General features: G+C 42.2%; 1 long non-coding RNA gene across 6 annotated transcripts in view; it reads right to left on the bottom strand.

Moving 5' to 3' along the window:
- Positions 1-26028, bottom strand: part of LOC122435590 — a 29246-nt gene extending 3218 nt beyond the window's left edge. The window contains exons 1-5 of one of the 6 annotated variants that reach the window (XR_006267683.1): positions 7065-7387; positions 6797-6866; positions 6322-6587; positions 5533-5642; positions 5245-5413 (exon numbers count right to left, since the gene is read on the bottom strand). This is a non-coding gene — a long non-coding RNA (uncharacterized LOC122435590). Of the gene's footprint in view, positions 1-5244; positions 5414-5532; positions 5643-6321; positions 6588-6628; positions 7388-25967 lie in introns of those variants that run through there. The other 5 variants (XR_006267682.1, XR_006267681.1, XR_006267679.1 and 2 more) reach the window with 5 other exon arrangements.
- Positions 26029-26795: the final 767 nt, after the last annotated feature.

The following is a 26795-nucleotide window of genomic DNA, read 5'->3' as shown; positions in this document are numbered from 1 at the left end:
ACACCAGTCTTACTAATAAGACCTTGGCAACGTAAGGTAAAAATGATCCCAGGTGGTTCAGTATGGAGATTCAGAAAACACTCCCTCCCTCGGTGATTCACCCAGGCCAGGGTCTCCCAAAACAAAACTGATGGACCCGAGGTTGCTGCATGGATTTCTATAGTTTGTGCACTGCATGATGGGCCCAGCCAGGCAGTGGGTCAAGCCCTTCCATCTGTGGACCTTTTCCCAAGGTACCCCCAGGCAGACTGCATTTTCCAAACATGGGAGCCAAAATATCTCCTACCCATTATGCTCTTCTGACAATGTGACATTGGTTCTCCTCCCATCTGGTGGTGAGGTCAAAGTCCCCTGTACTTGGGAGGGTCTTTGGGACTGCTTTGATCCATAGAGTAAGGCAGAAATGATGGTGGAGATCATTTAAAAAAACGCCATGCACTTTTACAAAAATCTGCCTAAGTATATCTCCATTATCTGTGGCACCTACTATGGCATGGGCCCGATGAGCAGGGCAGCTATGAGCAAGCTGCCTAAGTTCTTGGAATCTTAATTTCCTCATCCATAGAATGGGCACAGTATTTTTTAAACTATTTATTTATTTATTTTATTTTTGGCTCCTCTGGGTCTTCATTGCTTTGCACAGGCTTTCTTTAGCTGGGGTGAGTGGGGGCTGTTGCCGTGTGCAGACTTCTCGTTGTGGTGGCTTCCCCTGTTGCAGAGCACAGGCTCTAGGCATGCAGGGTCAGTAGGTGTGGTGCACAGGCTTAGCTGTCCCTTGGCATGCGGAAGCTCTCCAGACCAGGGATCAAACTTGGGTTCCCTGCATTGGCAGGTGAATTCTTATCCACTGTGCCACCAGGGAAATCCCCTGGGGGTAATGCCCATTTCCTAAGGATTAAAAAAGGCAACCTTCAAAAGTGCTTAGAGACATGTCTGGCATATAGTAAGCACTCATGGTTAGCAATTATTATTATCAACACCTGGCATTTGGTAGGTGGCCAATTAACATTTGTTTGCTGTTGAGTCAAATTGTGCTGTGCACAGACTGAAAAGAAGATGAAGATCCAATTGGTATCCAAAGACATAGGAAGCTCTTGGTGTCCTGGTTCCGTTAATGTCTCCAGACTCTAGCCTTCTTTGCACTAGATGCCCTGTGGTTTCATCACAGCACATCCCCCATACTGTGTGCCCCTACCCCCCATCCCCTCGGTCTTCTTGCGTTTTCCCTCAAACTTCATAGTACGTCTGGCATTTGCTTTTGCAGTTCTCTCTTCTTGAATGATGTTGAAGGAAATGGCAACCCACTCCATTATTCTTGCCTGGAGAGGGCTACGGATAGAGGAGCCTGGTGGGCTGCTGTCCATAGGGTCGCACAGAGTCGGACACAACTGGAGCGACTTAGCATGTATGCATGCATTGGAGAAGGAAATGGCAACCCACTCCATTATTCTTGCCTGGAGAGGGCTACGGATAGAGGAGCCTGGTGAGCTGCTGTCTATGGGGTCGCACAGAGTCAGACACGACTGAAGCGACTTAGCAGAAGCAGCAGCTTCTTGAAAGATGCCCTTCAGTTCCTCATTCCTGCTTCAACTAAGTTTTGCTGGTACTTCAGTTTCCACTTGCAAGGGCCTTTGGAAGCCTTTCCTGACCTCCGCTCCCTGTACCCCACCAGGGTAGTAGCCCATGTACAACGACTGCTTGTTAATGTCTCTGTCCCCTCCATCGCCTGGAAGCTCTTAGAGGACAGGATTTATGTACAGTGCATTGTATTCCCAGGAATTAGGAATGGCTAATCAATACTAGTTATGTACAAAACATCTGTTGAACAATTGGTTGCAAATGAATAGTAACTTAAAGAAAGGCTATATTTCTGAGGTAATGCTAATTGCTTGCAGGATTGTTAAATGTCAGTATTGAAGCCTAATCTTCAGCTGCTGTCTTGTAGATAAAACGGATGTTCACCAAGTATGTATTTTGTATTTTGTTGCACTGTACACTGCAACTAATAAGCCAATGAATCGAAATGTATTAGGTCCTTGTACTGTTTCTAAAAGCCACAAACTGAGAATGATAAATTATCAATACAGTTTAGTATTTACTAAATTTACTGCACTCTTTTGTTATGTATACGTAGGGGAGCCATAGGGATTATACATTCTATTTGAGTAAACTTTAAAACCACATATTTTATGGTAAAGGGTTTTTAAGATAGCCAAAGGACTGATATATTTTCTGTAAAGAGAACTGCAAGAGTTTTATTTTTCTGATGTTAAAAGTTACTTAACAAAGACTTGTTTCCGTTAAAAAAATAAAGACTACATCATATTCAGTAACATAACTTTAAGAAAATAGAGGTAGAATTCAAGACTTTTTAAGGCAGTGAATTTACACACATATGGGGGTGTGTGGTGATACAGAGTTTTAAGCCTCTTTGACCATCTTCTAGTTTTTACATTTAGGAAAATTGTAAATAACACCCACTGTTCTTAAACTCTTTAATGTAATGTCTTAAATGCCAGAATTTGCTGCTGAAGACAAAAGTGAAAAATAGAATGAAAATAACAGAATACACTGTACTTATTATTTGGTCAAAATGCAGACTACCTAACTCAATCATAGAGGGAACAAGAGCATGAATCTATACAGATGTGCCTTTTTGTTTTGTAGACTATGGTGTCTTTGGCTAATGAGTTGCCTATTATTTTGGAAAACAAAGCTAATGTATATATATATATACATTATATATATATATATATATACATTATACATATATATACAGTTTTGTTTATATTGTAAATTTAAAGATAATGCTAATAAGATATAAATTTATGTGACTCGGGCCTATAATACAATCTGCTACTTTACTAATTCATAAATCTGGATGGTAAGTTTCTTATGGCATAGGAACCAACTGCACTGCCTTCAAAACCAAGTCACTTTCTCTATAAATATCATGTTAAAATTTTTTTAAGTATTTTTTTTTAGATAGGCAATATTTAAACCAGCAAACACTTAAAGCTTTATTAAACTTTTAAATCAGAGAAGTGACTAAAGTTTTTTATTTGCCATTTGTACTCCTCCATTCAAAGTGATGTAAAAGGGTGTTTTGCTATTATGGCCGTAGAAGCGGTTACGAAAGAGCCAAAAACCATGATGTTTATTTACTGGTTTGTGGCCTTTTACTGTGCTTTGTATCAGAGTTCCTAAAAAGATTAATAAATCTCCCCAGTCTTAATTTAAAAAAAAAAGGAAAGAAAAGAAAAGAAAATAGAGAGCTGTATAATACATTTTGAAAAGATTTCCATCAAAACAAATTCAAATAAATCCTTGGCACTTAATGAAGTAAGTTTCAGTTATCTGGAAAAGTAATTTGCTTGCAAGGCTTTAACAAAAGATGTTAAGTAGATGTGAATGCTCTTTAGTTTTATTCACTGGTTTTTCAAACAGATAAGCTCTTGGGAGAATGGGGGATGGGAAGAAGAGACCCTATAACTTCCATAGAGTCAGGGAAAGACCTTTGGATACTTAGTTACAAATGGAGAATTTGATGACAGACTCATAGAAATTTAGAGCTTGATGACTGATTGAAGGTTGTTTGATTGACAACTGAACCATTTAGACCCTGGGCAGTGGACCACAAAGCAGCTGTCACCGGCCAGGATAAGAAGGGAATACCTTTTTTGCTCCAAGGATCTGGCCCCAGGTGTCTGCACTGAATGGGTTTCCAGGAACCCCAGCAGTTCCTGCCAAGACTGCATTTTCTGGTTTCACTGCTGAGGCTTTCTGTGTGGAACACGGAAATATCTGCAATACTTTTTGTCCAAATGTGATTAGCACAGCATTCTGTAGTATTCCTTCTCAAGGAAAGGACACCTTTCCTAACCTGAAAGAACACCCGAATTTTCCATTGTGATAGGATCCACGGTGAGGCTAACAATGATTTCTAACATAACCAAGGCCACTTTAACTTCTTACAGAAGGTTTTCTACCATTCAAGTCGCTACTTTGGTTTGTGTGGCCCAGAGCCTGGTGGAGCACTGCATGCCATAACCTGTACTTCTCTGTATGTAACCTGTCTGTCAAAGAACCCGAGACCATGACATAACGGCAATGACTACGGAATGCCGAGAGAGCCTCCTGCCTGCCTGGGAAAGCCCTCTTCCAGACAGGATGTGACATGCGGCTCTGCGAGATCATGCGTTAAGCTTTTTTCGGCCACCACCCAGGATGATATGTAGATAGGCATGTCCACTCAGAGATTTTGCCCATTGTTTATAATTCTTGTTAGCTTCTTCCCCCCCAAAAAGTACCTCTGCTGACAAATAAAATCAAGTCTAGTGCAGGTGATTCAAACACACAATCAAGTTTTAATGCAACACAAGGAGATGTGGGGGCCCAAAGAACCTAAGCTCTATGTCACACAGTTCCAGGGGGCACCATTCACACTCAGCTCCTCTGCCGAGCAGCTGGTGTTAGCTATCTCCTAGGGTTTCTTCGTTCCTTTAGCACAAATGTAAAATCTCTAACTTTGGGTTCCTAGGTGCCACTCTCATCTTAGTCTACAGCCTTCTCTCTTGGGCCATAAACGTTGGGGGTTGACTTTCTTCTGGTTAATACCTTACTTTTGTTTATAGTTAGCAAAACACTTTCAAGTTTTTTGTTTTTGTTGTTTTTTATGGCTGTGCTGGGCCTTGGTTGCTGGGACGGGCTTTCCGTAGTTGCAGTGAGCGGGGGCTACTCTCCAGTTGCAGGGCACGAGCCTCTCATTGTGGTGGCTTCCCTTGTTGTGGAGCACAGGCTCTAGAGCGTGTGGCTTCAGTAGTTGCAGCTCTTGGGCTCTAGAAAGCAGGCTTAGTAGTTGTGGTGCGCAGGGTCAGTGGATTCAGTTGCCCTGCAGCATGTGGAATCTTCCCAGACCAGGTATCGAACCCACGTCTCCTGCACTGGCAGGCAGATTCTTAACCACTGGACCACCAGGGAAGCCCTTCAAGTACTTTATATCACATGAAACTCAGTATTCTTGGAAAGGGATTAGGCAACTATCAGAGTCCTGTTTTACAAGAGAGGAAAGTGAGGATCAGAGAGATCACTAAATGCCAATGGTCACCTGAGTAGGAAAAAGCAGAGGTCCTGGTTTATTGTTTCTTCCATCAGAACAAGAGAGCGTAGGAAATAAATAGACTAACCCTAATAGTGCTATAGCTGGCTCTCTGGTTCTATTCTGGGTACCCTGGGAAGGCTTACCTGTGCTCATCAACACGTCCTTCCAACTCCCATGTGACATCCTCCATGCTCCTCCTCTCCTTCTCTGGTCTCCGTGGGTTCCCTGATGTTCTGCTGCTGGTACCCGTGGTGAAGAGCACTGAGCTCACTGCCCCTCAGTGCCAGAGCCGCATTCTGGATCAGGTCTACCCTTATACCGTAAGAAGAAGAAGCGGGAGAAGCCAGGGAATATTCCAAAGGTCCCTGGGGCAAATGGAGCTGCCACTAGAAAATGGGAGGTGCTGAGACAAGTTTGTGGGTCTGACTCACCAGGATGCCTCTTTTTCCAGTAATCCTTTCTTCCACGGCCTTCCTTGGCTCTTCATGCAAATAGTCTCCTGGAAGCCTGTCCCTTTAATCTTCCAGATATGCCCAGATGCCTAGATTTCAGTTAGAGCTGGATTAATAAGATCCAGCCAAGCAACTGCTCAGGGTAACAGAACACTGCTATTATAAATTGGAACGATTGCCACTTTTAGATTTCCCCTGAAGTCATGTGACTATTGGTCTGCCTCCACAAAATATACAACACCCTTGAGTAGTAAATTTAAAAACAGTCTGTCAAAACAGATAAACAACAAAGTATTACTGTGTAGCACAGGGAACTTTATTTGATATCTGATGATAAACCACAATGGAAAATAATATAAAAAGGAATATACATAAATAAATATATATATAACTGAATCACTTTACTGTATATCAGTAACTAACACAACACTGTTAATCAACTATACTTAAAAAAAAAAAACCCATTCTGCCAAATTGACCTATCTCTGTGTATTGTACACAGAAGTACCACATACGCATGCTTGATGCAACCATACCTGAAGTTAGCAGTCACAATTAGATGAATACTGAACCTGAACAGGGGCAAATAGTGCTACTTACTAAGATCAAGTAATCTAATTCTTTTTATTTAAATTGCAAACTCTTTCTTTTTTTTTTTTTTTTTTGCAAACTCTTTCATAGTCCTGTGATGAAGTTGTCATGTTTAGAAAATTATAAAAGAAAATGGAAATGAGAATAAGAACATCAGAAAAGTGGAAAATATCTTACCAGGCTTTTTTGGTACGAAGACTCTGTTTTGGCCAGTAGATAAAAATTAACGATAGGATCTATTTCTGTATGCAATTTTTATTAATAGAAGATCAGCTTATCTGTGGAATACCAGATAAGTGTTGAACAAATATTTCAAAAATAACAAGTTGAAGGGCCATCAACTCATTAATCTGCCGGGTGCTCACAGCTTCAGTCTAGCCTTGATCCTAGTGGCCAAGTCAGGTCAAGCTCCTTCAGCCTCACTTGGTCTCCAGTTTGCTCTCCTGTGAAATGGAGGTATTAAAGTAGAAGCTTAAAAATTTACCTTTACAACCATATGGCTCTTTGAAATTCTTCCTTGAAAGAAATAAACAGTCAGCCGGAAAGCAGAAATGGTTACTAGGCGAGGGATTTTGCCAGTCAACTCTGCTGTGGTATTAAGATTTAACGTGAGGAAGCAGTAACTGTTCCATTGTGCTGAATGGAGCCTCACCCGGGCAGGCTGGAATCCTCCGAATTACGGCTCATTCTCTTCTACTTCTTGCTTAAGTTCTGTTCAGTCACTGTTTGGGAAGAAATTTGTGGTTTATCTAGAGATGGGTTGAATAATTAGAGGAGATGCTTCCAGAGGCTACCAATTAGAGTCTCCTTCGGGGGGTGGTCAGATCCTACAAAAAAGTGTGTGTGAACACACACACCCAAGTACATGCTCCCCACCCACCTATGTTAACCTATACCCTGCCTCCCCGCAGGCTGCTCACATTGGAATGTATGCGCAGATCATCTGAAAGTGAAAGTGAAGTCCCTCAGTCATGCCTGACTCTTTGTGATCCCATGGACTGTAGCCTGCCAGGCTCCTCCATCCATGGGATTTTCCAGGCAAGAATACTGGAGTGGATTGCCATTTCCTTCTCCAGGGGATCTTCCTGACCCAGGGATCGAAGCCGGGTCTCCTGAATTGCAGGCAGACTCTATATCTGAGCCATCAGGGAATCTAATCAGATCATCTGGGGGCACCTATAAAAATGCAAATTCTGATTAAATAGGTCTGAGTGGGGTCTCTGAGCCTGCGTTGCTAATAAGCTTCCAAGTGATGCTGACACAGCTGGTTCTCAGACCACATTTGGAGGAGCAAGGCTCATCCCACATTCTCTGACACATGAATACAGCATTTCTGGTGTTAGGGGCGGGGTGAATCAGGGAAATCAGAGTCTAGAAGAGATAAATACACAGGCCAGTGACTACACAATGATGTGATAAGGGTTCGTAAAGACATACAGGTGTGTGTAAGTATAGGGGAGAAAGGGACTAGATAGAGAGGACTAAGAGTTGAACAATTTTAAAAAAAGGTCTGGCAAAAAAAGACAGATTTCTATCTATAGATTCCTTTGACAGTGTCTAGGAAGGAAATGAGTCTAGTTTGGCTAGACTGTATTTGGCAACTTGGATGGTGACCTCTCTGGGAGCAGTAACATTTTCTACTCTCTTTTTGTATTCTGTCTAGTAATACAACGCTGGCATATGAGTTCCCCATAAATGCTCATTTACTAAGTGAATAACTAAATTACTTAATGCGTTTCATTTAATTTTTGTAGTATACAGAAGTTTACCATCTGAACCATTTAAATGGACAATTCAGTGGCATTAAGCACATTCACATTGTTGGGCAATCAGCACCAATATCCATGTCTAGAACCTTTTCGTCAGCACAACTGATCCTCTCTCTGTATTAACTCTCCATTTCCTACTTCCCCTGGCCAGCATCATTCTTCTGTCTCTATCAATGTGACTATTCCAGGTACCACATGTAAGTAGGATCCTATTTGTCCTTTTGTGATTGTCTTCTTTTACTGAGCATAATATTTTCAAGGTTCAGGGATGTTATAGCATATGTCAGGTTTTCCCTTCCTTTTTAAGGCTGAATAATATTCCATTGTCTGTATGTACCAGGTTTTGTTATCCACCCACCTAGTGATGGACATGTGGGTTACTTCTGCCTTTTCACTATTGTGAATAATGAAGCTGTGAATACTGAGGCACAAACATTTGTATGAGTACCTGCTTTCAACTCTTTGGGGAATATATCTAGAAGTGGAATTGCTGTGTGGTATGATAATTTGTAATTTTTTGAGAAACCTTCACAGTGTTGCATTTAATTTTAAAGTTTAAAAATTTAATTAATACAGGACATAGGCGATTTAAGCATCCAGGTTCTCCTTGCTGGGCTTGAGGGGGAGGGACCTTCAAATCTGGTAATTTGTAAAATGGGTTAGCTTGCTGAACGTCCCCTGTGAGATGCCACGAAGGTGGAGCTGGATGGCAGGCTACATGCCACATCATTTTGCCCAGGCTGGAAGGACCACTTAGCAAGGGGAGTGTCAGGCTTTCATTGATCAACCAGCCCAGGCCTTCCAGCAAGTCTCCCTGTCCATACTGCAGTTGCGGAGAAGAGAGCTCCCCTCATCCCCATCCCTCCCCTTCCTATGGGATAGCCTGAGAAATTAAAGCCAGCAAGGGTCTTCATGCCAAAGGCAGAATGCTTTCTGCAACCGGTAACATGGGCAGTAACATTTTCCAGGGAGCCGATCTAACTCCGACACAGCCAAACCTCAGGGAGCACAGACTTCCCAAAAGCAGAATGCTCTGAGGGTGTGGTCAGGGCTAAGGCCTGGGAGGGGCTGGCCCAGCAGCTGGAGGCCATTAAAATGTGGCAAAGTCTCCCTTCTTTGTTCTCAGGATCAATTTAAAGTGCTACTAGCCCCTGGGGCAGCAAGTTAAATTTCAGGACAGGGATTTAGGAATATCCAGATGAAATCCTGACTCTCAAACACAGGATGTCATTTTGAAAAAGCTATGTATTGAAGTAACAGATTTTTTAAAAAAGCATCCACCGCCCCACCCTCCCCCACCAGCAAATTCACTGTTTTCACTTTTCCTTGTTCTCCTCCATAGCTAATGCAATTTTTATTGCTCTTTTTACTCAATCTGTCATGCCTTAGATGTCTCTTGTCTCCTCCCCATTTCTGAAGGCAGTTCTACCCAAATTTGTCATTTTCAGATTTCTTGGGATTGGGGAGAAAGATGAGTCCCCTTCCTTCTGTCTCTTGGCTTACTTCCCTCCAACACACACACACACACACACACACACACACACTCCCTCCATCCCTCCAGGTACCCTCCTTTCTGTTGGTGACACGTTTTCACTGCCTTGATGACTCACTCCGGTTTATTGCCCAACCTATTCCCATTCAGTTAGGAACAGAACTGTGCTTTTTCAGCCTCATGCCCATTCTCATCTTGAGTCTGCCTAGAGTCAGTCATTGCAGAAGGATCTTTCTGCAATGATCTACTGGATCGACTGGATCCTGTGCAGTTGACCCACTGGACTCCAGCTCTGGGCTTGCTGCCCTGCATCAGTATGGCTCATCTTCTTGCCTGCTCCTGAGTTTCTCCACCTTTCTCTCTTTCTCTTTCTCATATATATATATATATGTAAAATATATATATATATATTTTTTTTTTCCCTCTCTCTCTCTCTTCTGATAGGAGCTCTCAGAAACTTCACTTGACTTATAAAGAGTTTCCTAGAGAATTTACTGTTTGTATCCACCAGAATGCAGTCCATTTTTTATATCTCTCAAATTTTTAAAACTATCACTTTGGCATTCCTAGCACAAACAGAGTAAGCTTTAAGGACAGTGGCTCTTTCCCTCTTTCCAGCATCTCTAAATAAGCATCGTTCAGTTTCCTGACAGCAGGGCCATGACATGGGACTCTGGGCTTTTCCCAGCAACTTCTGTTTCCCACCTCCTGTATCCCTGACTCTGATTTGAAAACTTCCTTCAGGTTGGGTGGCTCTGACAATGCTCCCTGGTTGCTGTTTCAGCCTTGTTGCACATCTGGATCTTTTGCTGCTGGGGACCTAACTCTGATTCCCAGATGCTTGCCTGCTTCAGGTGGTCTTTATTCTGATTGGGCCAGCTGTCCTGACTTAGCAGAAAGCACTCAAACTTTATCCTCAGAAACGGCAGGCAGGGGAATTTAGGATCCAGGACTAGATTAGAACTTTCTCTCTCCCAACTGAGCTAACATTTGGGTGTCCTGGTTTCCCATCTTGAATGGTACTTTTTTTCATTGATCAGTTTTCTCCTTTTAATGAAAAGATCTATGGTCTAGATTAAGTTTAGGGACTTAAAAACCAGTCTTAGAAAGACTAAATAACAGTGTAAATTTGAAGTCAGAGAAGCCAGAGATTGGTTTAAATCTGCAAGCTTGAAAACTGAGCTTTTCTCTCAGGCTCAAGTTCTGCATCTGTAAAGTGGGGTTGATACTAACTACCTACTAGGTTGGCTATGACATGAAGTGAGATAGTGAAGTGAAAGTCGCTCAGTCGTGTCTGACTCTTTGCAACCCCATGGACTATACAGTCCATGCAATTCTCCAGAATACTGGAGCGGGTGGTAGCTGTTCCCTTCTCCAGGGAATCTTCCCAACCCAGGGATGGAACCAAGGTCTCCCACATTGCAGGCGGATTCTTTACCAGCTGAGTCACTAGGGAGGCCCTAAGTGTGATAATATACATATAAATCTCTCAGTGCACAACCTAGATGGCACACAGGGCTCTACAACTATATACTTTTTATTACTTACTAACCAGTACTGAGCATTTGCTATTTTATTAGTACACTAATTTGTATTAATTAGGATACCTTTGACATCAAATAACAAAGCTGCAACCCAACTGGCTTAAAAATTAGAAAAAAAGTTTTTTCACATACCAATACTTCTTCGGGAGGGGAGGCAGTATGTTTCCCCGGTTGATTAGTTCAGTGGATTGATGATGTCACCAAGGACCCAGGCATTCTCCCTTTGTCCCTGCCATTCTTTTTTTTAATAAATATTATTTTGTTATTTATTTTTGGCTGTGCTGTGTCTTCGTTGCTGTGTCCGGGCTTTCCCCAGTTGCAGCGAGCAGGGGCCACTCTTCATGGCACTGCATAGGCGTCTCATTGCAGTGGCTTGCTTGCTGTGTCGCATGGGCTCCAGAGCATGAACTCAGTAGCTGGAGTGTCCGGGGTTAGTTGCCCTGCAATGTGGAATCTTCCTGGACCAACGATTGAACCCATGTCCCCTGCATTGGCAGGCGGGCTCTTTATCACTGGACCACCAGGGAAGTCCCTGCCATTCTTGTCATATTAGCTTTGTCTGCAAGCCAGCTTTTCTCAGCTCTCTAACTTGGCTAACACAACCATCATCACAACCAAGCACAGCAGCGTCCAAGAAAGAAGACACCATGTGTGTATGTGTTTTGCTTTGTTTTTTTTTTTTTTTTAATAAGAAAAAGGAGACTTTTCTGTTTCTGGCTATGATACTGTAGCTGATACTGGAATTGATTTCTGTCACAAACAACTATCAAACTGGATATAATATTTAAAAAACCTGTTTTCCATCATCATTCACAAGCAGTGCAGGGTGATCCCCAAGAGAAGGGAAAATATAGATGAGCCCCACAATTGCTTTGACTTTCTTCCTGCAGACATTTCTGGATCACAGAGCAGGAAGGGGACCCATGCAGAGAAGGTAGCCTCTCTGACTTTTGGAGACACAATCAGAATCTGGAATGCAGGGTTTGAAATGGGGGGCAGAGTGCTAGAGGGACAAAAGCCATAGGGAGAAAGAACCCCCAGTGATCAGCTTAAGGGGAAACTTTGAGTCTTTGGTTGAATACTAAGCTGAACAAATTCAGAGTAAAACTGTACAAAACTGGGCAATAAAACAAGTCCTGAAGCTGCACAGTTCCCAGTTCTCACACAGGAATGACAGCTGTTTGTACAGCAGCTAGATGGACTGGAGGGTCTTCTCTGGATACCTGAGCATTCAAGAGAGATTCGGAAGCATCTTGCACTAGTAGTAAGGCTAAACTAACCCTGGAGTAAAGGTTACCTGCCATAACAAAGATCTAAAAATCCTTAAAAGAATTGATCTCTTTTTTGAAAAAAAAAAAAAAAAATGTGTGTCTATGTGTGTGTGTATATGTGTGTGTGTTTATACATTGTCTGTTTGTCTGAGATTCAAGATTAACTAGGTGTTTCTATTTGCTAAATCTGGCTGGCAACTCAAGATAAAATGTACAGGCATATATCAGAGATATTAAATTCCAGACAGGTTAAATTCCAGACTGTCAAAATAAGGTGACTATCACAATAAAGCAAGTCACATGAATTTTTTGGTTTCCCAGCCCATATAAAAGTTATGTTTATGCTATACAGTAGTCTATTAAGTATGCAATAATGTCATGTCTAAATATATATATACCTTATCTTCCCTGGGGCCTCAGACAGTAAAGCATCTACTTGCAACGTGGGAGACCGGGTTCGATCCCTGTATCAGGAAGATCCCCTGGAGAAAGGAATGGCAACCCACTCCAGTATTCTTGTTTGAAGAATTCCATGGACGAAGGAGCCTGGTGGGCTATAGTCCACGAGTTGCAAAGAGTTGGACATGACTGAGCGACTAAAACACACACACACCTACCTTAATTTTAAAATGCTTTATTGCTAAAAAATAATAACTATTATCTGAGTCTTCAGTGAGTAGCAATCTTTTTGCTATAGTAACATAAAAGATCACTTGATCACAGATCACTATAACGAATATAATAATTATAAAAACTTGAAAATACTGTGAGATACTGTGAGAATTACCAAAATGTGACATAGAGACATGAACTCATCAAATGCTATTGGAAAATGGCACTGAGACTTTTGCTCAATGCAGAGTTGCCATAAACCTTCTATTGTGAAAAGCTCCATGTCTGTGAAGTACAGTCAATTGAAATACAATAAAGTGAGGTATGCCTTACTGTAGTTACAGAAGATGTTAATATCAAGGAAGGCTGAATGAAGCAGACATAGGAACTCTGCACTCCCTTTGCAACTCTTCTGCAAATCTAAAATTATTTCAAAATAAAAGTCTAAACAAGTAAGTTTATAAAAGATTTTTAATTACATGAGGAAATGTTATGTAAAAAAAAGCAGGGAACTTACATGTGTGCTCATTATGGTATTATTTATATATTTTTAAATGAAATTTATCCTTAAAGGGTGAAAAACATTGAAAGGAAATATATAAATATTAACAGTGGTTATAGGTGGATGATTATATTCTCTGTTGTTTTTATTTTCTTTTTTATACTTTTTAGACTTCTGGCTTTTGTATAATAAGCATACATTACTTTTAAGAATTAAAACAATTTAAATAGTTTAAAAAAAATCAAGCTTATCTGCAGGTAACTTAACCGCCTGCCCATATAAAGCCTATCACTCTTTTAGGGAAGATAACAAAATCTAGAATATAATGTTCACATTGCCTAACATCTAAGAAGCAGAGCAATGTTTCTCCTAACCAGAAGAAAAAGCAGTCCACAGAAATATTAAAAATGGGATCATGGTGAAATTTTCAAAAAAAGAAATTTAAGGGAATTCTTTGGCAATCCAGTGGTTAAGACTCTGTGCTTTCATTCCTGGAGCTCAGGTTCGATCCCTGATCAGAGACCTAAGATCCTGCAAGCTGTGTGGTACGGCCAAAAAAAAAAAAGGAATTTAAGCAGTTATTATAAATATATTGAAGAATTCAAAGTAGAACATGAAGATAATGAAGACATAAATGGAAACTACAAAAATAAAGAAACCTCTAGAGCTGAAAATACAAATATCTGAAGTGAAAAATTTGCTGGTTGGACTTACCAGCATAATCAATACCACAGAAGAAAAGATCAATGAACTTGAAGACACAGCAATAAAATCCATCCAAATTGAAGCACAGACAGAAAGATGTTTTTCAAACAATGAGCAGAGTCACAGTGCCCTTTGGGATAACATTATGACTAACATACATTCAATTGGAGTTCAGAAAGACAAAAAGGGCATTTCAGTCAAAAAATATATTTGAAAAAATAGTGGCCAAATTTTTTAAAAATTTGATAAAAACTTTAAGCCATGGATCTTAAAATTTTAATAAACTCAAGAGAAGATAAATATAAGGAAAATCTCAGCAAAATACATCATAATAAAATTATTGGTGGCTCCCCTGGTTGTCCAGTGGTTAAGAATCTGCCTTGCAATGCAGGGGACATGGGTTCAATCCCTGGTCCAGGAAGATCCCACATGCCCTGAGGGCAACTAAGCCTGTGTGCCACAGCTACTGAAGCCTGAGTGCCCTATAGCCCATGCTCTGAAACAAGATAAGCCACTGCAAACAGAAGCCCACGTGCCACAACTAGACAGTAGCCGCCTCTCTCTGCAACTAGAGAAAGGCCATGCATAGCAATGAAGACCCAATGCAGCCAAAAATAAATATATAATACATATTTTAAAAATTCTTTTAAAAAATTATTGAAAACCAATGGTAAAGTGGAACTCTTTGAGGTAGCCACAGAAAGAGATACATTGTATACAAGAAAACAAAAATAAGGCTGGCCGGCTGACTTCTTGTCAAAAACACTGCAAACCAGAAGACAATGAATGACATCTTTAAAGTACTGAAAGAAAATTAAAACTTACAATCTAAAATTCTACATCCAGGGGGAATAGTGTCCTTCATAAAATGAAGACAAAATAAAGACATTTTCAGGCAAACAAAAGCTGGAGAATTTATCATCTGCAGTAGTAGACATACAAGAAATGTTAAGGTAGTTTTTAGTGGAAGGAAAAAAATACTAGATAGAAATTGGGACCCACACAAGGGAATTAAGAGCTACTCTAGAATGTAAGCATGTGGATTAATATGAGACATTTTTCCTTATTTTAAGACTACTTTAAAAGGTAATTGACTGTCTAACCACAAAATAATAATAATGTAGTCTAAGATTTATAACAAATGTAGAAAAAGTTAATGAAAACAATAGCACAAGGGAGGAGAAAGGAAAATGGAAGTAGTTTGTAACTTCTTATATTAACATGAGGTAGACTGTGACAAGTTAAACATGCAGACTGTAAACACAGAAACCAGTTTTAAAAAGAATAGCCAAGAGGTATATCTAAAAACAAAAAGAAGAGATAAAAGAGAATAAGTAAAAACAAAATAAACCTCAATCAAATAAGGGCAGGAAAAAAAAGACCATATGGGATGAATAGAAAACATTAGGATCATAGAATTAAACTCTACCTTACTGAAATTACATTAAATGTAAATGTTTCTAACAATCCAATTACAATGCAGAGATAGTCAGAACAGATTAAAAAGCCAAAATCCAACTAGATACCACCTGTTAAAATCGCATTTTAAATAAAAAGTCACAGACAGGTAAAGATAAAAGGTGAAAAAGATATACCATGCAAATATGAATCTGAGGAAAATGTCTGCAAAACATGTAGCTGATAAGGGACTTGTTTTCAAAAACAATGAAATTCTACAAGTTATTCATAAGAAGAGAAACAACCAGATTAAAAACATTCAGATGGCAAAGAAACACATGAAAAGATACTCTACATGATTAGTCTCTAGAGATACACAGACTAAGACCACATTGTAATTCTACTACAGACTCACTAGGATAGCTTAAGTTAAAAATTCCTGACAAAATCAAGTGTTGGCAAGGGTGTAGAAGAACTGAAACTCTTGTATGTTTCAGGTAAAAATGCCAAATAATATATTTCAAAATGTTATCTAGGAAACAGTTTGGGAGTGCCTTATAAGTTTAAACATAAACCTAACATGTGATCTAATAATATCACTCTCAGTCATTTTCCCAAGAGAAAAAAAAATGTCCATATAAACACTTGCTTGCAAATGTTCTTAGTAACTATGTTCATAATAGACAAAAAAACCTGAAAAGAACATAAGTGTGCATCAGCTGATGAGTGCATAACAAATTGCATTATATCTATAATGGAATACTGCTCAGCAATTAAAAAAAAAAGATGAACTGCTGACACATACAATAACATGGATGAATCTCAAAAGCATTATGCTATGTGAAAGGATCCAGACATGTAAGACTATATCTGTATGATTCAATTTATATGACATTTTAGAAAATGTAGAACTATAGTGATAGAAAGCAGATCAGTGGTTGCCAGCGACCAGGGTGCAGAGGAAGGAGACTGACCTCAAAGGAGCATGGGAAACTTCTGGGAGAAGAAATAATTTTTATAATGATTGTGGTGGTTGTGGTTGCATAACTGTCTAGATCTGCAAAAACTCATCAAACTGTGTATTTAAACTGGTCAATTTTATTATATGTCATTTATTCAATTACAATAAATGACATCTCACTAAATCTTAAAAATAATAAAAAGAAAATGAAAATCAAACAAAACAAACCAAAAAACCCCATAATGAGAAGAAAGCTAAAATAGCTATATTAATAGAAGAAAAAGAAAACCTTTCCAAGAACAGCTCCCCTTCAGAAGACCTCCCCTCACATCTCATTGACCAGATTTTGCTCATGTTCATGCTTAAACCACTTCCCTGGTGGCTCAGACGGTAAAGCATCTGCCTACAATGCGGGAGACCTGGGTTCAATCCTTGGGCTGGGAAGATCCCCTGGAGAAGGAAATGGCAACCCACTCCAGTACTCTTGCCTGGAAAACCCCATGGACAGAGGGGCTTGGTAGGCTACAGTCCATTGGGTCGCAAAGAGTCGGGCACGACTCAGCGACCTCACTTTCACTTTCATGCTTAAACCAATCACTGACAAGGGAATGATATTTATGAAGCTTAACCTTGGAGCTCTGGAGATCTCCTATTATAGAGCAATCAGGAATTACCTATCAGACCTGAGGGGATGGAGGCAGTCTCCCATAAGGCATATGGTTCATTAGAAGTGGGTGGGCCCCTTAACAACAGTGAGGTTCTGTTAGAAAAAGAGGAAGCGCGGTGTATTACTTATGGTTACTGTAGCAGTTGTAACAAGTAAGCCCTCAAATTTCAGTGACTAAACACCTTCAAAGCTAATTCCTACCTAGCCTGGCAGGACAATACAGATGTTCCTGGTTGCAGGCAGCTTTCCTCCATGGGGAGATTCAGGGACTCTTATTTCTTCCCCATCTTGTGGCCCTGTCACCTTAGGTATCTGCTTCCATCTAGCAGATGAGGGAAAGAGACTGTAAAGAACCCACAGAATTACCTCAAAGTTACATGTGGAATTTCTGCTCATACTCACTCAACACATAAACACTTGGAAAGGGAGCTAGAAATATAGTCCCTGGCAGGAGAGCTGATTCCCAGTGCTAACTCCACACCGTGGAATGTCACACACATTTTGGTGGCAAGCTGGGTGTCCGCTCTGGTGGGGGTGGGGGATGGGGGCACTCACTGTTGAGAGACAAATCAACAGTTTCTACCACAGAAATGTTATTTATGCTGTCTCAGTTATGCCCCAAACAATATTATTTTTGTCCCCATCTTACAGATGTGGAAAAAGACCCAGAGAGGTTAAATAATTTGTGTCAGGTCAGAAGGGTTTGTAAGTGGCAGAGCGTGAACGTTCATCTATGCTGTGTGACTCCAATTTGGTTCCTACATCACCTGAAAAAACCCATCACCACTTCTTTCTTTATTGTTTGACTCCTGGTGCTTCTGGCTCAGATGAGTGTCAGAAGGAAAACTTTTAAGAATGGACCACACAGGTGAGGAGCAGGTGTCTGCCGTACACCCACCAAGTTCTTTTTTGTCACCGTATTTTAGACTGTGGAAATGCTACACCAGCCCCTCTTTTCTAGAGTAATGTTGACCCATGTCTGGGCAAATAAGAAAAGTTTAGTACAAGCAGGGCTGTTCAAATAAATCCTAACTCTCTCATTTGTCAGCAATAAGTAGTTCTCATGACAACCCCGACTCCTTCTCCACAAAATACAATGTTTCGCTCTTTTCTTTTTCTTATACTAGCATGCAGTGCCTGAGTTTGTATGCTCAGTCCTGTCCGATTCTTTGCGACCCCACAGAGTGTAGCCCTTGAGGCTCCTCTGTCCATGGGATTTTCCTGGCAAGAATACTGGAGTGGGTTGCCATTCCCTTCTCCAGGAGATCTTCCCAACCCAGGGCTTGAACTCGAGTCTCCTGTGTCTCCTGCATTGCAGTCAGATTCTTCGGGGAAGCCCAGCCTGCAGTGAGAAGTGATCAGATCTTACTTTTGGTTTTCATCGTAATCTTTGACCACGCCTGGCATTCTGTATGTCACACTCGTACCCAAGATGGCAGCAGAAGTGTGGTGTTGAAGGAGAAAGGATGTACAGGCAAAGGAGAGGGCTGACAGGAAGCTTTTCCAATTTATTCAAATGGTAGTACCGTCCGCATCTCATTTTTTAAATTAAAAACAAACACAACATTTTCCCTATGCTGCCACTGTGAGATGAACAGGGTGGAGGAAGAAAATACTAAATGAGTTCCTCCTGACTCAAAGTCCTTGGTACGTTACCTGAAAATGTGTTTACTGAGGATGAATTTCTTCTGCTCGAGGAGAGAGACTCATTCCAGCCATTTACCTCTTTAATCAGAGCTCAAGAACTTTCCAAGTTAATTTATTTTAAGCAATTTCCTCCTGGAAACCCAGCACAGAGGTGGTCATACCCTCCATCTGAAGTGCTAATAACTCACATTGTAACTCCAGTCGGCTCCCTTGTCTGCATTTGGCATATTTTGTGAAATCATTTTAATATTCCATAATCACTTTAATACACGGTGTAATCTTGAACAAGTTACTTAGGCTCTCTGGGCCTCAAATGCCTCATCTGTAAAATGAGGGGGTTAGAGTAGATAGTGGTTTTGGATCAATTTTCCTTCAAATAAAATTTTTACGTGGCGTTCCAATAGGTAAGGGATAAAATTACACCAGCTCTAGTTGGAGCGGAAGCCTTTACTTAACAGGCCTACCAAGTGTCAAATACCGTGCTGGGTGCTGGGCGAGTAGAACACAGCTTCTTTTCTCATTCTGATGGGGGAGACAGAGGTAAATATAGGACAGCTGTGCAACCACAGACACATTCAAATCCAGGGCCAGAGGGAGGCACAGGGTATGGGTGGGTGGGGGATAGCAATCTGGGGGAACAGGGAGGGCTGTCGCCAAAGCAGATGGCCCAAGTCACAGTGCTGGGGCCCCTCCCGTGGTTTCCACACAGCCACGGGGGGTAATTCCGTGCATGCTGCCAGCGGCCCAGCCCAAGCACACCTGCATCTGTCCGGCTGCCTGCGTCAGGACTCCGGGCTCAGAAGCTGCAGAGGCGTCTCAGCTGTCAAGACCTGAGGATCAGAGGGTCAATGCCTGAGCCTTCTGTCCCCTAGAGGACGGTTCTGAGGCACAAGGGACACAGAGGGCCCGCAGCAGGGCCTCCTTGAAGAACACACTCTTTCTTCTCTCTCTGTCCTTCCCTGACTTGCCCCCCTGCTCCGGCAGCGCTGCTCTCTGAGAGCACTTCCCAGTTCAGCCACTCACACCCAAGTCAACATCTCAAGTTTTGCTTTCAAGGGAACCTAACCTAAAGGGGTGGCAATGTGCTGCCGTGTGAGAGTGCACAGCTGGGACAGGACAGCAACAAACACTGATAAATGAGAAACCGCAGAGTCGATCAGGGGCTGGCTGGACCGGCACACTGGAGCTTGAGCTGTTGTCTGCATGAAATCTGGGGTCAACTACCGTCCATTGCCCAGGACGCTCTCAGACCACTTCAACCCTCCAACCCTTGTGTGCTTGGAGAGAGCAAGCTCATTCTAATATTTGCTAATCAGGGCAGACGAATCAACAGTGCACTTTTCAAGGGTTAGCAGAGGAGAGGCCACTTTCAGCTGCTCCTGAAAACGGTGTCCTTTCTCAGGAGCTCCCGAGACTCTGATGGGTTGCTGTGCCCTCCTCACCCCACCAGTGCTCAAGCTGAAGGGCGGCTGACACAGGCAAATCACTGGCCAGCCTTTCCCTGGAAGCAGAGTTCATTCCTTGTGATTATTACCTCATTGTATTTAATCTGCAAATGAGGAGTTAGAATTTAAAATGTGTCTTGAAGAGCAGGAGGTGTGGAATAGAATTTTACAGTAGGGAGGATAGGAAACCACTTCCTATGTTGTGCCCCTGCCTGAACATAATAAAAGAAATGAAAATGAAAAAAGGTGAAATGAAAATGAAAAAAGGTAAAATGAGGGGAAGGGAGTTCCTTTCCCTTGCCAGTTTTAGTGGCGAGATAAGGAGGAGCTGACAGTGAGGCAATTCAAAATTCATGGTGGAAGTCCTATTCCTGTCTGCTAGAGGAAGGCCACAGATTGGACCATAAGCTTTCTAGCCACTGTCATGAAAAGGAAAACTGCCAGTTACAATATTTACAAAGTCCATAAGGGAAAGATGGAGGGCAGGAGGAGAAAGGCATGACAGAGGACGAGATGGTTGGATGGCATCACTGACTCAGTGGACATGAGTTTGAACAAGCTCCAGGAGATGGTGAAGGACAGGGAAGCCTGGCGTGTTGCAGTCCATGGGGTTGCAAAGAGTCAGACACGACTGAGTGACTGAACATCAACAACAGAAGTAGAAGGAAACCGGTCGCTGAGGTAGAGCACAGTCTTTGTAGCACTAAGACCACGGTAAAATTTCTCCATGGGTCCTAAGCAGAGAGGCTGCTGCCGGAAGTGGTGAAGCGCGTCTGTAAACCTGTCCTTAGGGCTGCCCCTTAGGACGTCCCTCAATACAGACTGATGGCATCGTAACAAAACTGCAATTCACCTCTATGGGGGTGATAGTAGGACAGGGCCAGGTGTCACACTCGCTGATGGTCTACTTAATTCATAATTCAGGGGTAGGTTCTCAGGGTATCTAAAGGAACATAGAGACTGCATTCACATCAGGCAATCTTCTGTAAATATTGTTTCATGCAGCTGAGCTCTTAAAAGTATCAGGCAGAAGAAAGTTTGAAATCATCATCTGGATGGTGGCTGGTCCAGGTGTCTGGTTAAGCACAAAAGCACCTGCTCTAGCCATCCATCAGCCCACCTGGGGCGGGTCTGACATCCTCCTGTGAAATGCTGGGGCCAGCCCCAGACACTCACCGTGACTGGGATGCAGACCTCCACGATTTCCGTGGGCAGATGGCCAAGATTCTCCTTGGAAAGTCACTTCATATTCTTTCTAACTCAGAGGCAAATGGGTGATCTAGGCCCCACAAGCTTTACGTCATAAAGCACGGATATAGCAATTTTAGACCACACAAAAAAATATTGAAGCAGGGACCCCAAGCCGGCTTCTGCCACAGGGAAAGAAAAGCCATTCAGTAAAGTGTCCCTGAAGTGGTTTGCTGTCAAAATGCCACTCCCCACGCACCTTCCAGGAGAGACAAATTTACCAAAAAAAGTACCTCTCTACTAAATGACTTGCAGAGGGTGATTATGAGCTACGAAGTGGATGAAAATGGGAAGCTGTCTACAAAAATGGTGGCTTGGTTTTAAAATCACTAATCAGAATCCCCACATAGAGTAGGTATGTAGCAGGGGTAGTAATCCTCTTGTTGTCTTAGTTGTTCAGTCGTGACCGACTCTGTGAGACCATGGACTATAGCCCCTCAGGCTCCTCTGCCCACATGGTTTTCCAGGCAAGAATACTGGAGTGGGTTGCCATTTCCTTTTTCAGAGGCTCTTCCTGACCCAGGGTTTGAACCCAGGTCTCCTGCATTGCAGGCAGACTCTTTACCCTCTGAGCTACCAGAGGTCTAGTTTTGTGCAAAGCTTCCACAGACTTCGCTCCGTTCTCTAACCGCAAGGGCACACACCAGCCCAGCCCTAAGGGGTGGAAGTTCAAGAAAAGGAAACAGCGGGGACAAAGACTCAACTTTGGAAGAGGAACTAGAAAAGACAGTAGGCTGGATTGAGATAAATCACACAATCTTGAGGACTTCCTTCCAAGGCAGCTTGTCTGGGTCCCCACCCAATACAGTAATCCCCTCACAGCCCCCCTTACAGGTAGGCACGTAACTTTTCACTGAACGGCTTTTAGAGAGAAGAGGATAACACCGAACAATAAAGCTCCCCTCATCACTGATGACTAACTGCTAATGACAAATGATGCCAGTTCAGCCTCTCAGCAATTTTTGCCCAGTGACTCAACATAACACCCGAAGCAAGTCTATTCCTCCTTTGAAAGGCAAAACTTCCACATAATCCAAAGATAACTACTCAGAGCTCCCTGTTGTCTTCTCCAAGTCTTCCAGAAGAGCCTATTTCCATATAAGGTAACGCCTCTCTGGATGAGGGTTGCCAGACTTAGCAAATACAAATGTGGGATGTCCAACTGAATTTGAGTTTCAGATAAATAAGGAACACTTTTTCAGTATAAGTATGCTTCATGTAATATTTGGGATGTATTTACACTGAAGAAGTATTCCTTATTTATCTGAAACTCAAATTCAACCAGGCATCTTGTATTTTAGGTAGCAGCTCTACTCTGGTCACATTTTAGTTTGCAAATGTTTTTGAAAGGTAGTGCCTAGAGCTTAAGGCATTGTTCTATTTGAACCTTCAAGCAGAGCTCAAGGTGGGTGAGAAAGTCTGATGGAGGAACAGTGGTAAGGGGAAGGAATGGGGACCCCCTCACCCCTTGACCCGCTCCCCATTACCCTCACCCATGCTTCTGTGTGAAGAACAGGGTAAAGCGCCTTCCAGTGAAGGCAGAAAGCCCCTTCCCTGGCATACCATTTTGGGACCAGGGCACAAGTTCAGGCCAAGTGGGCACCTTTGGGTACCATCATGCTTGGCAGCCTTAACTTGGTAAAGCATCTCCTCCAACATCCCTAAGCCCCCTCTAGCTTTTTCCAACTTCTGTGATGTGGCCACACTTCCTTCCCGTAATGGACTCTGCTGTTTCTATTCATTGTTGGAGGTATTTTCAGCCCGGATGATAGCATATTGGCACAAAACTACACACAATAACTGGGGCCTCTCTCTCCACTTACCTCCCCTTCAATTTCCTTTGCTCTTCTGGCATCAATCTTCTCCCCTTCCTTTACAGCATTCCAGGTCTTTTGATACATTAAACTAGATTATAAACTCCTCTAGGGCAAGGGCTATGCATACTCTTAATATAGTAATAATGCCTCACTTTTGTAGAAAGCTTTTATTGCAAAAGCCTTGTCTCATTCCATTTTCTTATTTTTCTCCTCACACTTTCACCCCAGTGTCGCTGCAGGAGCAAATGTTTGGAAGTCACTCCTGGTCTGGAATCAGGGCCAGTTCTAGACATCGAAGGACACTTTCTCTGTTATCTCCCATTTTGGTCTTTGAGGCCAGAGGTCACAAAGCACAGCCTTTGGCAGGACTATACTTCACCCATTCCAGGCAGATAAGACCCCTTTCTGTTTTTGAAACTTGTCAGATGGGCATTCCACAATTTCCCTCATGGCCTCACTGAATGACTTTCACTCATCAGGAAATGAAGGCTTCCTCTCCCCCACCCCTACCTTTTTAACTTGTAATTCCATTCTCTAATTCTATGATTAAATCTTAAAGTTCTCTTTGATTAGTAATCCCCATGTTTAACTTCAATAGGAGAAATAGACACCTGGAACCAATACAAAGGAAACGTAGTGAAAATGATTAGTGCAATGAAATGTTTTCTGCTAAAGTAGCTTCAGGGTCACAGAGAGAGGCAGAGAGAAAGTGAGGGAGGGAGAGAGAGAGAATGGGCTGATGGAGGCAGCAAAGGTAACACACAGGGTCTGGGTGAATCTTAGGATAATCGGGACATTAATTCTTTGGGACCTTTTGACATTTGCATGTTCACCTTTAAAACAGTAAGGCGATTTTACCGATCTCAGCAGGAAAACCTGTTAGAAGTGAGAGTGTAGGACCCTCAGGGGTTTTCAGGGGGAACGCCTGCAGACAGGTCCCTGTAATTAAGAGAAAGTAATGGTTGGCTGTTGTGACCAGAGCCTCTAAGGGTCTCCGTGATCTGGCAGGAAACCTACAGAGGGGGGACTCCCCTCCTTGGGGATGGGTGTGGATCAGAGTTGCTGCAGAGTGAGCCTTCCTGCCCTGGGCAAGCCTACAGACTAAGCAGACTGAGAACAATTGGTTGGGGCAAAAGCCTTACCTATACATGGGGTTACTCACTCTGGAAAATATTAATAAAAGCCATTCATAATGAAAGCATCATCAGATTCCAGAGTTATGACTTAACACATTGTGTTGGTCTGTTTCAGGTGCTATGTTCCTTTAGCTCGAAACATATTTTATCTTTTGGTAGTCAGGGCTATGAAAAGGGTGTGGTGCTATGTCCAAGCACCTGTAGTTATTAATTTAGCCTCATTTTCTGCTACATAAACGGTTATCTAGGGCTGACTCTCATGACATAACACAGCTGACTACCCACTGCCAAGAGACCATCCACTTTTGTCCTCATTGTACTGGCCCTGCCTGGAAAGTCTTATTTCTTCTTTCCATTTCAGCCAACTACTGCTGTTTCAATGACTATAAGATCCACCATTAATTTAATAACATCTGGGGGTGGGGAAGGGAGGAGAGAAGAATCCCTTCCACATTGAATACACAATGTCTATTGTTGGCTCATTCGTCCACCTCACAGCTAGAGACCTGCTGGTCATTCAAGATTTGGTTCACAGTCATCCCCACTGAGCTGTTTTGGACACGCTTCCTCAGGACTGACCACTCCCTTATGTCACAATTGCATCTGGCTGTCACACCTTCTGAGTCAGGAGGCACAGACTGTAAGCACTTCAAGGGCAGGAGCAGTTATATTTACCTCTGTTTTCCCAGGCTCCAGCCCAGTAAGTGGCATTAATTCACTCCACAAATATTTACTGAAGACCTACCGTGTGCCAGGCACACTTCCTGACTTGCACTTTGTTAAACAAAAGAGTTTTTAGCAAACATCGACTCTACAGTGATGTGAGAGACATGAAATGAGCACATGACAATCTCTCTCTTCCACTATTAGACAGAGATGGGAGCACTGTGTCTGCTGTCAGCTTGAGCTGATATAACAAATATCATGAACTGGGTGGCTTAAACAACAGACAATTATGTCTCCCACTTCTGGAGGCTGTGAAGTCTAAGATCAAGATGCTGGCCCATTCAGTACCTGGTGAGGACCCTCTCCTGATTTGCAGACAAATGCCTTCTTGCTGTACCCTCACACGGCATAGATATAGGTATAATGCCTCTCACGTCTCTACTTATAAGGGCACTAATCCCATGCAGGAGGGCTCCATCCTCCAGACTGAATTACTCCCTGAAGTCCCCACCTCCAAAAACCTTTGGAGATTAGGGCTTCAGTTTATGAATTTGGTGGGGGGACACAGTACATTCAGTGCATTGCATGGGCTAAACTGAATGTGACCAAGGGCCAGAATGTGTGCTTCAGATGTTAAGCACTGTGGGTAGTTAAGAAATGGAAAGATTTGAGCTTCCGGAGGGGTCAGGTACTTAGTCTTCTCTGTAGCTTCAGCATTTCTCAAGGCCTAACAAGAGGCTTGCATTTAAGGTTGATTGAATTAAATTGAAAGACTTCCCAGAGAAATTCTAGAGGATTTCATGGGATGGGAAATGCAAAGGAACTGCTAGGTGGGTGAATAGCATGAAGAAAGGCTTGGTGACAAAAATAAATTTAGAAGAATTTTTTTTAGCATGTTAAAACATATATAACCCTCTGTTGTTGTTTAGTTGCTAAGTATTACCTGACTCTTTGAGACCCTATGGACTGTAGCCCGCCAGGCTCCTCTGTCCATGGGATTCTCCAGGCAAGAATACTGGAGTGGGTTGCCATTTCCTTCTTCAGAGGATCTTCCCAACTAGGATTGAACTGGAGTCTCCTGCGTTGGAAGGCAAATTCTTTACCACTGAGCAACTAGAAAGTCCCATATATAACACAGAATCTACCATTTTAACTGTTTTTAAAGTCTACAGTCCAATGGCATTAAGTACATTCACATTATTGGCCCATCAGGGACTAATTTTTAAGTCTCTTGCAGATGTGTTCATACCTGGCTAAAGGCACTTTTGTTAGTGGAAATAAGAAACACTTGTTAGTGGAAATAACGATGTACTGGAGTAAAAGCAATGTTCCTCTCCCAGTTGGGGCAGTTTCCCATTAACATCTGTGATTTGTTTTGCATATATTAATAAGGGGGACACCAGTGCTGTGTTTGAATTATCCTTGAGAAGTTTTAAACAATGAACACTAAAAATTTTCCCCTAATACTGGGTCATTTGTATTCAAATTAAAAGCACAAAGCCCCATTGTGGGGGGAAGAAAAGAATCTTTATTGGCAACCAGTTCTGTCCACTTAAAGCAATAAATAAAAAGTTTAAAGAGTACATTCCATATGAAGTACTGAAGCTATTAATACACTTGGGTTCTGAGCGTCCGCATCCCCCCCCCACCATGGGTCTATTTGTGGGAAGAGTTAATCAGTGCCATAGGCACCCCGGAGAAGGGAGGAAGGAGGTGGGCGACGGGAGGCGAGGCCTCCCCAACCACAGGGCAGTGAGCAGAGCCTGTGAGA

This window comes from Cervus canadensis, chromosome 2 (assembly GCF_019320065.1).
Source record: "Cervus canadensis isolate Bull #8, Minnesota chromosome 2, ASM1932006v1, whole genome shotgun sequence".
Lineage (NCBI taxonomy): Eukaryota > Metazoa > Chordata > Mammalia > Artiodactyla > Cervidae > Cervus > Cervus canadensis.
The sequence above is the reverse complement of the archived record's forward strand: the minus strand, read 5'-3'. Positions and strand labels throughout refer to the sequence as shown.